Source organism: Amblyomma maculatum, chromosome 3 (assembly GCF_055883805.1).
Source record: "Amblyomma maculatum isolate TAMU_Amacu chromosome 3, ASM5588380v1, whole genome shotgun sequence".
Classification (NCBI taxonomy): domain Eukaryota; kingdom Metazoa; phylum Arthropoda; class Arachnida; order Ixodida; family Ixodidae; genus Amblyomma; species Amblyomma maculatum.
This window is the reverse complement of record NC_139346.1, coordinates 126,445,851-126,460,246: the sequence shown is the minus strand read 5'-3', so window position 1 is coordinate 126,460,246 and position 14,396 is coordinate 126,445,851. Positions and strand designations below refer to the sequence as shown.

The 14,396-nt window shown below is 43.7% G+C and overlaps 1 long non-coding RNA gene across 1 annotated transcript in view; it reads left to right on the top strand.

The window, feature by feature from the left end:
- The window catches only part of LOC146195966 (uncharacterized), a 29,724-nt gene extending 19,892 nt beyond the window's left edge, over positions 1-9,832 (top strand). Inside the window, exons 2-3 of the long non-coding RNA XR_014705615.1 lie at positions 174-321; positions 9,742-9,832. This is a non-coding gene — a long non-coding RNA (uncharacterized LOC146195966). The remainder of the gene's footprint in view (positions 1-173; positions 322-9,741) is intronic.
- Positions 9,833-14,396: the final 4,564 nt, after the last annotated feature.

Genomic DNA, 14,396 nt, shown 5'->3' with positions numbered 1-14,396 from the left:
GTTGGGTACTCTGTTTGCACCGCTAACGATACACTTCATTGCTATGCGCTAACTATAGCGTTAAAGTACGCGCTTGTGCCCTTGCTCTCGCATACTACTAATATCAGCGCTTGATAGTCTATTGTACTGAGGTTGCTTTGAATTTTTTCTTTTCTATTCTTTATTTTTTACAGCGTTCCATTCTTGCTTTTTTGAGGTTGCTAATTCCGGCATCTTGCTTCTCTATATGCAAAGGCAGTGTCACACTATATCGGTTAAAAAATTTTCAATGTCTTGTATCTACATAACATTTCAAGGTCTTCTCTCTGGGATTGCTGAGAGGTAGGTGCTCCTAGTTATCGGGAATTAGGTCCCTAAGCGCTTTCGCCCTTTGCTTGAAAACTCTTTGCTACAATGCTACGTGGTGTGTATGTCGTCGTCACACTCACTGCTGCGGTGGCAGAGGCAGCTTTTGTGATTCAGATCACCTAGTAAAATAATGAAAGGAGTCTTCTCAATCGTCGGCTTTAGTTTATATCTTCAAATTATTTTTCGTTGATTTCGACGCTGCCATATATCGGGTGTTTTGTAAGTGATACCGATTTAAATTTAAAACCTGAGAGACATACGTCGCTGCCTCCTCAACAGGGCTACTACCTCGAAGGCTCTCTATGATTAGAGATTATAATGCCAACCTCATTCATGAAAATTAATGACCTGACGTTAATAATCTCTAATGCTAATTTTACCTCACCGAAAAACGTTCTTAAACATAAAGTTTCCCGAAAAAAAGGTGTGCCATTTAAAGTTTTTTTGTAATCGGCAAGTATTAGTATGGAAAGCGATAAATGCAGATCTGTAAGGTCCACAGTGGGCTTTTACAAATCGCAAAATTTTTGAAGTAGCATGTTTTTTGAGGTACCGCTACGTAATCGTGTCAAAATCGGCAACATTTTCACGCAGAAACAGCCTGTGTATTTAATTGACAAAACATGCCAGCGACGACATTTTAAAAATATGCGATGTGAGAAATGCAATTCAACAATTTTTTTAAAACGTAATTTGATACTCGACTATTCGGGCTACGCAGCATATTAAAAAAATTTAAAAAAAATGCGCTTGCCTTTGATTGTTACGGCGTTCAATTCCGCAGTGGAATTTTTTCCCTAAAATCAAATATGAACATTATGTTTGCTTATCTGTGGTATTGTCAACTGACTAACCTCTACCTGGATTATAATGTCAGCCTTGTCTTAGATTCAACCTGCACAGATATGTTTAATGTATGTCTTGCAGGTTTTAGAGCAAGGTTTCATAAAGTAGACAAAACCACAGAATATTGTTGACGCAATATACTGACCATATTTCGTTCTTCTTCCTCCTTATTTTCTCTGTATGCTCTATGGAATTCTTCATGCTCGTTTCTTCTTAGGTTAATTTGTTTGTACTACCATAAATCGAATGCAGTTCATAGATCTCTATTTATTCGTTTTTATTACATAAAATCTGCCTTTTTGACCTTGACGGTACGACAAGCTCCTTATTGGTTGTCTCTTGCTTTGCGTGCAACTCTGTAATGGCTCCGAAGTGGTGCTGATGGTAGCAATAAAACAGCCGAAGCAATAGATACAAATTTGACTTCTTACTCTCGCGTGCCCTTGTAGAGGGAGGACGCCGAAGTTGAAACATCGACAACGGCGCTAGACAAACTATCGATTTCACGGGCAATAAAGCACGAGCTAGGAGAAGTGTGGTACTACCTATATTATATTATATAAAATGATGTGACTGTTTGATGCCAGCGGTGGATTACAGGGGCATCCACTTAAGGTTTTCCGCTTTTCACCAAAGATGCCTATTTGAGAAGCGGATGTACACAGCACATGCGTACGTGGGGTCGTTCCTGTGGTATGAACCCCTCAAAGTCGAGAATATAGCAAGTACAGTTTGCCGCAACCTACACTTTTCGCCATCTAGATTAGAACTGGCGTAAGAAACGATGTTGCTTAGTCGGTGGTTGGGAGGTTTACAGAGACATTTTAGCTTCTGTGGTTACCTCATAGGCCTCTCGGGCATGAGTTTAAATGCTGATGGCGTATGTGCGCACAAAGGCGTGCGCGTTAATGTTCATCATGTTGTTTCCTTAGTGGGGGCAACTACTTTGTTAAACACTTGTCGTATTTGATTGTCGCGATCGCACCTAATGCAGTACTTAAATTTTTAAATATTCACAGCCTTATTCGAGGATCCGAATCGCGACGACTTGCTTTTTCTCACCCAATATAAGGTCTAGCTCAGACAGTCGCTTGTATCCCAGCGCTGTCTTCAGAAATTCAGCTGCGGCATTGTCAACCTCTAGTTGATCTGGGTACCCGCAATGTGTTGAAGAATATGGTCGTGGTACTTCGTGCCGTTGTCAACGCAGAAGAGGATTGCACCTACTTCTAGGCTGCGAACCTATTCGCATATACTTTGCGTCTCCAGCTGGCTCTAAACTCATAAGATTTGAATCCTATGTTACCAAAACTATACCGGATATTCACGATTTCCCACGAACTTAACCCAAGAAGACGGACTATTGGGTTAGTGGTCGGATTAGTGGCATCGTCCTTGGAGTGGTGGTCGTGCAGATTAATAGCGGGGTCGAGCATCTAACTGTATATGTCAGCCGCATCCTAACCAAATCAGACAGCAATTACACCGTAACTGAACTGGAATGCCTAGCTGTGGTCTTGGCCGCTCAGAAGTTCGGCCCATACCTCTATGATCGCTCGGTTACGATCATGACCGATCATCAATCCTTATGCTGGCTTATAGGCCTACGCGATCCATCTGGTTGTCTAGCACATTTGGCATTTCGCCTTCAAAAATACGACTTTTCTGTCACCTACAAAAGTGGTCGTCACCACAGTGATATTGACTGCTTGTCACGCCGTTCGTTGTCAACAACTGCAGGAGAGACACTTCGAGGGAAGTTAAGACTCACTTTCTACGCCGTTTCCAGAGACATTCTGTTGAGAGCAAAAAAAATGGCCTAACGTTGCAAAGTTTTATCGCTCCGGCCAACACAGGACAAATTATACTCTGTTCATCATGCAGAATGGACTCCTGCATAAGAAGTACTCGACTAATGGTTCAACCGCGCACATGTTATCCTGGAAAATATCTGCCATTACGTGCTGCATGCCATGCACAAAGAAATCATATCGCATCACCTTGGGTTCTTGCGCACAATGCACAGACTTCGTCAGCGCTTTTACTGGCCGAAAATCTATAAGACCACACACAAATATAGGTCTCCAGCTGTGAACACTGCAAGCGTTTCAAGTCTCGCCTGCAGGTTCTGCAACCGGTAAGGTCACCATCGGCGAAGAAGGACGCCGCTGGGCGATTGCCTATGTTGAATATTTGAGATATGCGGAGACTGCAGAGGGCTCGTTCGTATCTGCCAAGGCAAGTGATGTATCGTCGTTTATGCTACCCCGGTTATTCTCCGTCATGGTGCTTTTCCGTGTTATCATCAACGACCGCCGGCGACAGTTCACTGCTGACATGGAAATGCAATTACTGCGGCTTTGAACCTCCATCTACCGCCACTTCACACCTTACCACCCATAGACGAACCTTCTGACTGAACACACAGCCCACATCCTCACCAACATGCTGTCCATGTATGTCGCATAGGACCACCGGAACTGGGACACTGTGTCGCCATTCGTGATATAGGCGTATAACACCATAAAGCATGAGATAATCAGGTATTCCACGTTCTAGGTGCTCTACGCCAGGATTCCCCGCTCATTTTCTTTCTCGCCTCACGACGACCCTTCTGTCAGGGGGTATGTCGTGCTGAGGAAGCTCTTCGTCTGGTCCGCTTGCGCCCTTTGTCCTCACAGTGCCACTCGAAAAAACGCTATGAAGAGCGCCTGGAGATTTCGTGCTACTTTAACACCTTTAGGCAAGCAAGGTTTGTACCTCAACGTTTTGTTCAGGTACACTAGACGCTTCGTACTGGCTACTCGGTTAAGCGAAGTGAACAACAGATCACCATTGTTACCGACCCCAATCACCGGTCCCATACCACCCAAGTGGCCCTTGTGGCTCTGTTTAAGCACTGAGTGCGTGGTACAACCTAACTTGCTTGAGGTGCAGACAAAGCGGAAGTGGAAGTGACTGGTATTAGAAGTGAAAAAGTGGAAGTGACTGGTGTTAGAAGGGGAGGTTGAAGAAGTACAAGCAATGTTGACTTAGCTGCCCGTTCTGCCTCGAGTTCCTCCCCCGTCATCTGCGTTCATCTGTAAATGAACGCATCGCAGCCTTAACTAAATTTTTAACTAAAAGGATTTTGTAAGTTATTAAATTTTTTTTACTCAACCTTGAAATACTATGCGGTAGGTTCTCAACCCTTAATCACTCGAAATCATTCGATGATGTCCTGTTCAGTCCACCTCAAACACAGACAAGCACCGGTAGCCATCATTCGAATGCCGGCACGTGCATCCAATGCCGCAGAATCCTAGAAATGTGTGCTCAGGGATGCACTGCAAATAAAAAGAGGAAATAAATATAGCAATGCTAACTGAGTGAACGCATCAACTTTTTCGGTTACCACAAAAACATAGAAAGCATTTCTATTGTGTATAAGGCCTTCAACATTATTCCTGATGCTGCGTAAAGTGGCCGCACTTTTCAATATCCCAGAGGTCTCTAAGGGCGGAGAACTGAAGGAGAAAATTCAGCCTAGACAAATGTCCATTTCCAGGTCACTTGCGTCAGTAAGGGCTTGGAAAGGTGGCATCTCGAACGAAATGGCATTTAGCTGAGAGTGACCACTGCTCATCCATTGACCTAAGTGTGGACGACGTTGTATATTGTATTTCCTCATCTTTACGTCATCCTGTTATTATACATTTTATCCATATATAATACAGCTGTCCGGTCTGGAACGAAAGGGTGCATGCAGATCGCAGAGCGAAATAGCATGGGTTAAACCTCGAATAATTATTTAGGCACATAAAAAGGGCTGAGCGCAACCGCCTCATATTGGCAAGAAAACAAAGAGATAACTATGTTAGGTTTCCTTGTATTAATTAGGCTTTAGAGATAGGGTGTGTAAAGGATTCTCGGCACAACCATAGGAACCATTTTATGTGCTGTGACTAAAAAACACGAAGCGCGAGGAAGTATTAGGCACACATAATTGTCCTCGCGACAGAAATGCCAATCTGTCAGCAGCACTTTCTTGCTCCAGAACACTGAGTGCTAGTTAAGTGCTTAGCATTTAAAAAACCCAACCTGTCTGCATTTACCTGAAGACACGGTAGCGTGCGTTGAGTGCTTTATAAATGTTATATTTGGAGCCTTGAGCGTGTCGTGATATTATCCTTTATAAAACTTAACCTTCATTCACGGCCAGACTAGACAATGTACATGCTGGGCCAGCACCTGCAGTGCTGGCCCAGCATGTACATTGAACTGAACGTCGTAAGAGAATAGATATCGTAAACGCCAAACGCAAACACCTTTTCTGATACCTCCCTCATTCGCCCGCATTAAACATACAGGCCATGATCTTATCACGTCAACGATATTTACATAGTGTTTAGCAACGTCCCGATATATTAGGTAGTTTTCCTAAGGGCCCAGCCCCTGGACTGCGAACATATACATAGCTTTAAGAGACTACATGGAAGCACTTGGCTCAGTGAAGACATCAGCAACCATCGACGATAATGCGAAAACAAGTAGGACATAAGCTTCATGTCAAGGCTCTTGAAGTCCGCTATGGTGCTGCAAAAGAAATGTAGTCCTCCCTAAAGAGATAATAAAACTTTCATAACGAAGGTTCAAAATAATTATATGCAATGAGTCCAGTAATGTACACGGCTAGAGTACAATTGGTATTTTGTCCTGAATTTGAAAGAGGATAGATAGGGATACTTGGTAAAAGAGAATACTCAGGAACTTGCGATTCGCTGCAGATGCGTTGTCTCGCTAATTAACTCCAAAGAAATTGCAAAAGCTGGTTCCTGGCACAGTAGGCAAAAAGGAACGGTAGCCTCTGAAGCAGCATTTGTAGTGTTAAGCTGCTTTGGAAGGGAACAAAAGATTGATGTGCAGCGACACGGCGATGCACCTAAGTAGGCTTACATAAGAAAGGTAGTGTCCGCTGATTCGAAGAATGAAAGTACAATATCTGGGCGAATAATATGGCGACAGAGCGCAATAGGCAATTATTCTGAGAACACGAAAGGCAGCTTCGCACTATCCCTCCAGACTGGTATATAATAGCTGTCGCTTACAGGTACACGCCAATAGAGCGGTAATGTGAAGGCTAACGACAAGTGTTCAACTGAGGCTGAGGATAACGCAGATGGCTACGGAAAAGAAAATTATAGGTTTAACTCTAATAGACAAGAATTGTAAAGACTGGTTCAGGGAAGACATACCAGCTGTTATTCTAGCCCAAATCGAGAAAAAGGTGAAAGGGTTTGGTGACCGGGGCAGGTAAAGCAATAGCAATTGAACGGCTGGTCGTTAGGAGAACTGGCCGGGGTCCAAGAGAAAGGAAGCGTAGAAGGGGTGACAGAAAGCTTGCTAATAGAACAGCTTACAATGTTTGCGGGTATAAGGTGCTATCAGCTCACACAAAGCAATATTAATAAGAAAGGTAATAGAGCAATTTTCCCCGTAGTGAATAAGTGCTCGCTCACGTGAGCACACGTAACCGGCAAAAAAAACGAATACCACTCAGGCTACAGATAGGAACATGTGCTGTCATTTGTGCCATCCGGTGGCGTCTCTTTGAGGCTAAAAAGGTACTACTGCTGACTTATGAGTTTAACCACGGCAACGACGGGAGCAGGCACCGCGTAGTGTAGGTAATGTTTCGCAAAAGTTCGTATAGGTTAACGTCTGCATTCCCCCTTCATTTTGTCTCCGCCCTAGAGCTATGGTCATCGCAGTGCGTCTACAACAGGCTTTAAAACGATTTTATTCTCAACAGCTAGTCTTACAAATGGTTACTAACATACACCGTAACTTGTGTTCTCATCCGTTCAGTGTAAAATGCAGGCAAAATGTCCACAATTTACACCTTACAGGCCCCACTGAAGTGCGTTCCACTAGCGACACTGCAATGTATTGATGCTAGCACTTATTAGACCATTGAATAACAGCGAGCGCTAATTGACACCCTGGAATCAAAATCCCGGGAAAAAATAGCACGAAGTACATGGCTACTCACAGGCGCTCCAGTGCAGAGCTTTGAAGCAATTTGCATGGCAGTCATGTAGAACATGGTAGAATCATTTTCTATGTGCGAATGGCTGCAAAGTGAAAGATTATAAACGGAGACTGAAGGCTGAGAGATTCTATGTCGTAACTAACCAGCCTTCGTAATGAATAACAGAATCAAGCTCAGGAATCACCAAAATAAAAATAATCTTTATATGTTTAAAAGTTTCGTTCTACAGCATTCATGTCAACATCCTCATGAAATATTTAGCACCAAAATGCCTATTTATTTAGTTGTACATTTTTCCCCGTGTTATGTTGATAATCAAACAGGGGCTGATAACATTGGTGCTAATAAATACATCAATTACTTCATAATGACGCTTTGTGAAATTCAGGTGTTCACTTCTTTACTACAGGCTTCTGGAAATAAACAATTATGACCGATAATAAATTAACAAGTGTCTACACTATATGAGACGCTCAGGGCTAGACGGGGCAGATAGAAAATTTTATAATTATGGTAAGAAATACAGCAGATCAAAAGAGAGACACAAGAACATTCATTCTTTTCTTTTTGTCATTACTTGTGTCCCTGGTGACTGCAGTCTCCCAATTGGCGCGTTCGCTGCAAAGTGAAATGTTTGAACTTAGGCTATAGACGAAGAGAAGTGTACGACTGCCAGCACTTGTGTGCAGAAAACGAGACACATCGCCTCAGATCAAGATCCACAGAAGCATTTGCACTGATGATCGTCAAATGTTTCGCCCAAATATAATTGCAACAACACAATTGGTTCATATATAGAAAGTCACAGCTATATTAAAAAAAATATTTGCAATAATTTATGATGAATTATTTCGCAGTGGAAGAACTAAATATTGTACAATATTCCACATCTGAGGTAACACTTATATATTTGTGTTTTTAATATGAGATATGCACAACTACGTTTTATTTAACTACGAGCCTTCACATCGATTTTCTTTGAAACACTGCACGTGAAATAAAATTTATTATATTTTTTTTGCTTCTGCATCAAAATATTTCAGCGGTTTTTGGGCAAACGCAGTACTCATTCTTGCGAGGGAGCAGCTTCTTGACCGGGATATTCTAATATCAGGGATGTTGCAGATTTTGACATATAGTTATAACTTCGTACGCTGCAAACAGGCGCTAGAAATCTGGCCAAAAGTGAATAAAATAACATGCCATTTTAGGTGAATTGAGCTAACGTCTTTGTAAGCTTTCCATGTTACAGCTTCCAGACATTCGCATAATTTCTGATTCAGTTTTGCCTCGTTAAAAAGAAAAAGTAAAGGACTTGCCGCCGTGAAAAATTTAACAGATAATATTTCTCACTTACTTTGTGATACACGCCACATATGTAACGAAGCACACATATATGACTACACCAAAATTCATGGTTTAAGGAGCATGAGCTCGAATCCAGTATCGTTACGATGAGTTAGTTGAATGTCCTGCCGCTCGAGGAAACTCTAGGTTGATTTCATATCGATGCCCTAGAGTAATGGCCGCAGCCGTGAAAAAAGCATCGCTCCGGTACGGCAATCTCAAAACAATTCACACTTTCTAGGAGCCTAAAACAATAGCCGTTGACAATAGTGAAGTGTTGAAGGGCTTTGTTCTATTTTCATGTCGTGTGCCACTTACGTCATGGCGGCATTTTGATGTCTGAAGACAGAGAGTTTGGCATATGCGTCCCTTCGCTGTTGTTTAGACTGAACAAAGCTATAGATTTTGGATCTCCAAACAAAACGTCTTTGACTAGCGGACAAGACATTTTGGAGTATCGGAAATAAATAAATAAATAAAAGTAATGTGCGAGCCGTAAGAACATCTAAGGGAAAATATTAGTTAGGGAATTCTTACAACTTTTCGAAAAGACAGTCGTGCGGTTAGCGGCAACTTTACTTGAAGTCGTCAGTTAGCTTCTGGTTCCAACAACTGCATTTACAATTACTGCATGAGGAAGAAGTGTCTTAGACATGGGCGGACGCGCGAAGTGTTGTAGAATAGTGTTGTTTTGAATAACAAGACATGCCTTGCCTAAAGTGACCTGCAAGCGTGAACGAGTGATATTTAGGCTGGATACTTTCGCAGAAACCCATAGTGAATCTTCTTTAATGTAATGTGGGAGCGGAAAATATATAGAAGATCAAATTTTAGCGAGCTTAGTGAATCTTCGAGGCAAATACTAAATTTGCTCATTTATGAAATTTACCACACTTAAGTTCACATTTCCTTGTAAGCCATCGTCGAGCGGCTATCCACAAGTAAACACGATGTTATAAGACTGGAAGTGCAATATATGTGCCTATGATGGGAATATTGTTTAGGCAAATGGTTTAGGAAATTCTGCTACATCATCTGTTCATGCTGAGTTTATAATATTGCCGAAAATTCTAGATTTAAAACTGCACAGTGAATGCAAGTGTAAGTAGATCATAGGTGTAGTGTCCGAAGGACGCTTGTAATTTAATACTGAATTGTTTTTCGCGCAGGTTTTGACCACCGAATAAAAATTAAAGTGACAAAAGAAGCGACAATGAGCATGATTTGGTGGCCTGAGAAATATAACGCAATAAAGCATTCTTGTTGAAATAATGCCTGCGCTTGCATAACTAAACCATTTACCATGGCTCTTAAAAATAAGTTTCCCTGGATTGAGGAGTGGTAGCCTCTAATTTTCCAGCCCCAGCGAGCATGTAGGAAAGACGGGCGAATGCTAGGAGGCGTCCTGTTTCAATGGTGAGTGAGTTCAGGAGAGTAGAAGGTAGGTAATTCGTAATTGCAAGTATTTCATATATATTAGGCGATGTTCAAGCAAAGCAACCTGCCTGAGCTCATTAATGCCAAGGGCATTTGCGGGCATGTAGCGATCTTTTGCAGGCATGTAGCGATCTTCAGAATAATTTTTACATACCTATTCGTTTTTTATTTAAGTGTGACTTTTGTCCAGGCTAAAGTGCGTTTCGATAATTGCTAGAAAGTTATAGAAAAATAGACTCAGTTTTTACCACCGACGTACCTCCTGCACCGCCGCTTAATCTGTTATATAATGGCAGGCTACGACAAATAGCATGGTCGTGCGACTGCGATTATGCGCTAAATATCGACGCGTTCCCGAACGCGCTGTGAACCGATGAGGGAGCGGCGATTTTCGCCAGATGAGCAACCCCCTCTCATTTCGATGGACTGCGCAACGACAAGATGAAAGGAAATTGAGGTTCAAGTTGAATTCCTACATTTCAGTGTTTTCCTCCATTTTTTTTTATGTCTACAGTGGAATACCTTAATAAAGCCTCCCACCTATTTCTGTGTTTGTGGCCGGGCCAGCGCTCCTCGTTGTCAGAGGAGCTTTTTCTGTTGAGGCAGAACGTGTTGGTGCACTTTGTAAATTATGTTCAGAGTAACATAGCTCGCTCACTTCGTGCCGATGAGCGAGCATGCTTCGTTCCTTCAAAAAGGATTTGACAGCCCTGCAATGCCCTACACCAAAAGCGCGCAGCCAAGTGTCATTTTCTTCATATTTCATTCGAGCTTCCTTTAAACGTCGAAATCTGGTTCTGTTTCCTCACATGATGTCGCTCTGCCGTTTCTTGTGCTGCGGCGACGGCCATGAGAAAGTTTATTTATCCTTGATTGGGCGCAGTATCGGATAGCGGCGTCAGCGTTTCATGGCCAAGATAAAAATTGCCTATATGGGCGCTTCAGTCGGCGTAGCGCTGACACGACCCTCCCGAATTTGCGCCTGTCTCAGGTGCTAGCATTTCGGGGAAATTACATAAGCTCATTAGCGACGAGATCGCGCTCTTTGTATCTTCGCAGGGTTTTGAACGTTTACTGTTTTCTGATTGATTTTACTAGGTGCGTGGTGTAGTCTTTCTATGACTACTAGGTTCGAGCGCGACGAGATCTCTGGGATGGAAGTCTGGAGCCCGTCGTCTTGAGTCATATCGGGCGGTTGACTTTCGTTGACTCTCAAAAAGGCAGTCCCTCGTTTCCGCGTGTCCCTGTGCGAGATTGTGGAATCGTTCCACTTCTTCAATCTCGTTCTCAACTGAATCGATGTTGAGTTCTCCGGGAATTTTCGGGTCGTAGCCATGCATTAGCCAGAAGGGATTGCGACTTCTGTGACGGTGTTTGGTAGCGTTAATGGCGAGCGTTGCTTTGGGAAGTTGCTTCATCCATGCACTGTTGCTCTCAATGGTCTTGCGAAGCACTTGTTTGAGAATTCCAACTATTCTCTCGATAAGACCGTTGGATTGAGGCCAATACGGAGAGGAGTTGATGTGGGTTATCCCGAGCCTGTAGTGTAACTGTGTTCGTTTGTTCACAAAGCCTCCAGCAGGATCGGTGATTACGATGGTCGGAACGCCAAATCTTGGGATCTAACTTTTGGCCAGAAATTTGAGATTGTGTGCTGACGAAATGCTCTGCCCGGCCACAGCGTTCATGTATCGTGTAGCGTGGTCAATGCACACAAGCACATAGCCGCTGTTTCCGTCGAGGGGTCCCATGTGGTCCAGTGAGATGACAACGTTCGGTTCGGTAGGAATGTCTCTTGGCCGGAGGCATCCTTCGTTTCGCGTGGTGCGGGCGTTTCCGCTTGTATTATAGTCTAGATATGTTGTTCCTAAACCCACTCCTCAACTTAACGAAATGCATTTGGCAATAAATATCATAGTAAGCATTTTACATATTTCAACATTGATAAATAACTGATTAGGTGAAATGTAAAAACACAGTGAAGAGCTGTACTTCACAATAGGTAATAGATATTTTGATTCACCAGATGAACTGCGCGTATACCGTTTTCAAAACTCATATGAAATGGCATGGATCTTAACAGAATCGTTAAGTGTAAATAGATGTAGCAACCCAAGTAGCACACATTACGTGGCCCACCTGGGGCCCGTATGGGCAAGTTGGGCTTGGGTAACCACAATAACACCCATGAGGGCCCCCTTTAGGGATCAAGCGGGCAAGCCCAAATTGGGCTTGCCTCTGCTTTTTCCATCTGGGCATCATATAGGCGCGGAAAGGGCTAACTGATTACATATTCCCACATCTGGCCCTCAAGGGTCCCGCTTGGGAAATTTTAGGGCCGATGCAAATGAAATTTGGGCTCTGTGTAGGAAAAGCTTGTGCTAATCTAATTGGGGCTGCCCACTCAAAAGCCGAATAGGTCCCGCATGGGCCGCGGCGGGCCTAAATACGGGCATGCCCGCACATTGCCTACATGGGACCCTTGAGGGGTACTTGAGGGAAGGTCAGACGAAAATGTGGAGTTCATGCAGAAAATTTCTGGGCTGCCCCAAATGGGGCTGCCCACCAAAAACCTAGATAATTTCCGCGTGGCCGTTAGCGGGGCAGACAAGTACTCCTTCCCGCTTCTGCCCACATCGGTCTCTTGCTGTGCAATTTAGGGCAGATGTGATGCAAATGTGGGCCTAAAGCAAATAGATGACGAGCTAGTCCGATTGGGGCTGCCCACGCAAAAACCGAATAGGTCCCACATGGTTTGCGGCAGGGCTGAAAAGCGAGCACACCACCACGCTGCCCACACGGGTATTTCTTGGGGTACTTGCGGGAAAATGCAACATATATTCGTAGTCCATGCGGTAAAAATATGGTTAGCCCAATTGGGGCGACCCATGAAAGGCCGCAGTGGGCCCCAAATTGGCCGTAGGCGGGCATATCACTCTGAAACGTCTCCACCATATCTTTAAAACACCATTTTATTTATGTAAATTATGTTATACCGGCCACTAATTGCATCTTCTGGAGGTTTCACATAACTGTCCTAAGCATATCTATGCAATGAATAAAGACTATCTATGTTTACTCTACAAACTACGTTAATTATGCAGTATCGACAGAAAATATGCAACAGTAACTGTTCCGCTTTACGAGTATGTACTGAACGACCTCCAAATGTTTCCTACGGCATTACTATTCTGCACGCAGCACCGCAACAAATATTCAGACCAACATGTTCGGGTGATGTGGGCCAGCCCACATTATTGTAGTGTTGGGATTTAATTCCTTTCCTTTTACTGAATGTAGCATAAAAAATAGTGCTTAATGTTTCACACTTGATTATCGGAATTTGGGCAGCCCTGAAAATGCCCGATTCAACCCATGAGGGCAGCACGTGGGTCAGCTCGAAATGGACTGGCTTTCGCAAATTTCGCGCCTGTAAAAGGGATTAATCGACTTCAAAATAAAACCTTGATCAATGGGATGTCACTGCCTGCACGAACGTGGGACCCATTAATGGTTCTGGTGTGCTGCCCACATTCGTCTACCTGGGCTGAATGCGGGCAGCCCCATTTGGGCTGCCCACACGGATACAGTTTGGGACCGATCGCGGCGAAATTGGGCAGCCCATGCGGGGCCCCTCTGGGTACGTGTTGCAAATCCCGCATGGGGGCCGTATGGGCTGCCCTCACGGGCCCAACGCGGGCCCCCACGTCATAGCCCACTTTGTGCTACTTGGGAAATCATCGATTTTGAGCCAACAAGGATACGGCAGCGTAATGCTTTTGTATTTTCTAAATGCAGCTGCTGTAGTGACATCAAAATCTTTCAATCATTGTCCTATTTGAGAGGACGGTAGAGGAAAGCATCTGAAGATTGAGGCGAAGCGCGTTCCACAGAACAGTAGGCCGAAGGTGTCGTTGAGGTACCGTCTTTGCCAAAAGTAACCAGGCTGCAGAGTTTCCTTCTCAACCGTGTTTGGAGCCCTTGATCTATTTCAAAAGGCAAAAAATGGCCTTTACAGATAACAGTGATGGGCTTTTTTTCCAACAGGTGATTAATAATTTGGCATGTCCTGCAAAGCCCTTAACTACAGGTCTAAGGAGCATATCGGGCAGCCTGGTTACTTTTGGCAAAGACGGTACATGAAAGCTGGCATCAAAGATAGTATATATTTCACATTCTCGTTAACTGGACACTCAGCTGGCTCTGCGACAGACATGGGGAGTCACCTGCAAAAGAGACAAACATACGGAAGCAAAAAGATTTGTGTTCAAAGGTCAAGTGGTGCCGCCATTACGCGTTTCAAGACAGTGCACAAAGAGTAAACTGGTGCCAGCTTTCTATACTTCAGTGCAGAAGAAAAAGACAAGGCCATTGAGATAGACTGTTG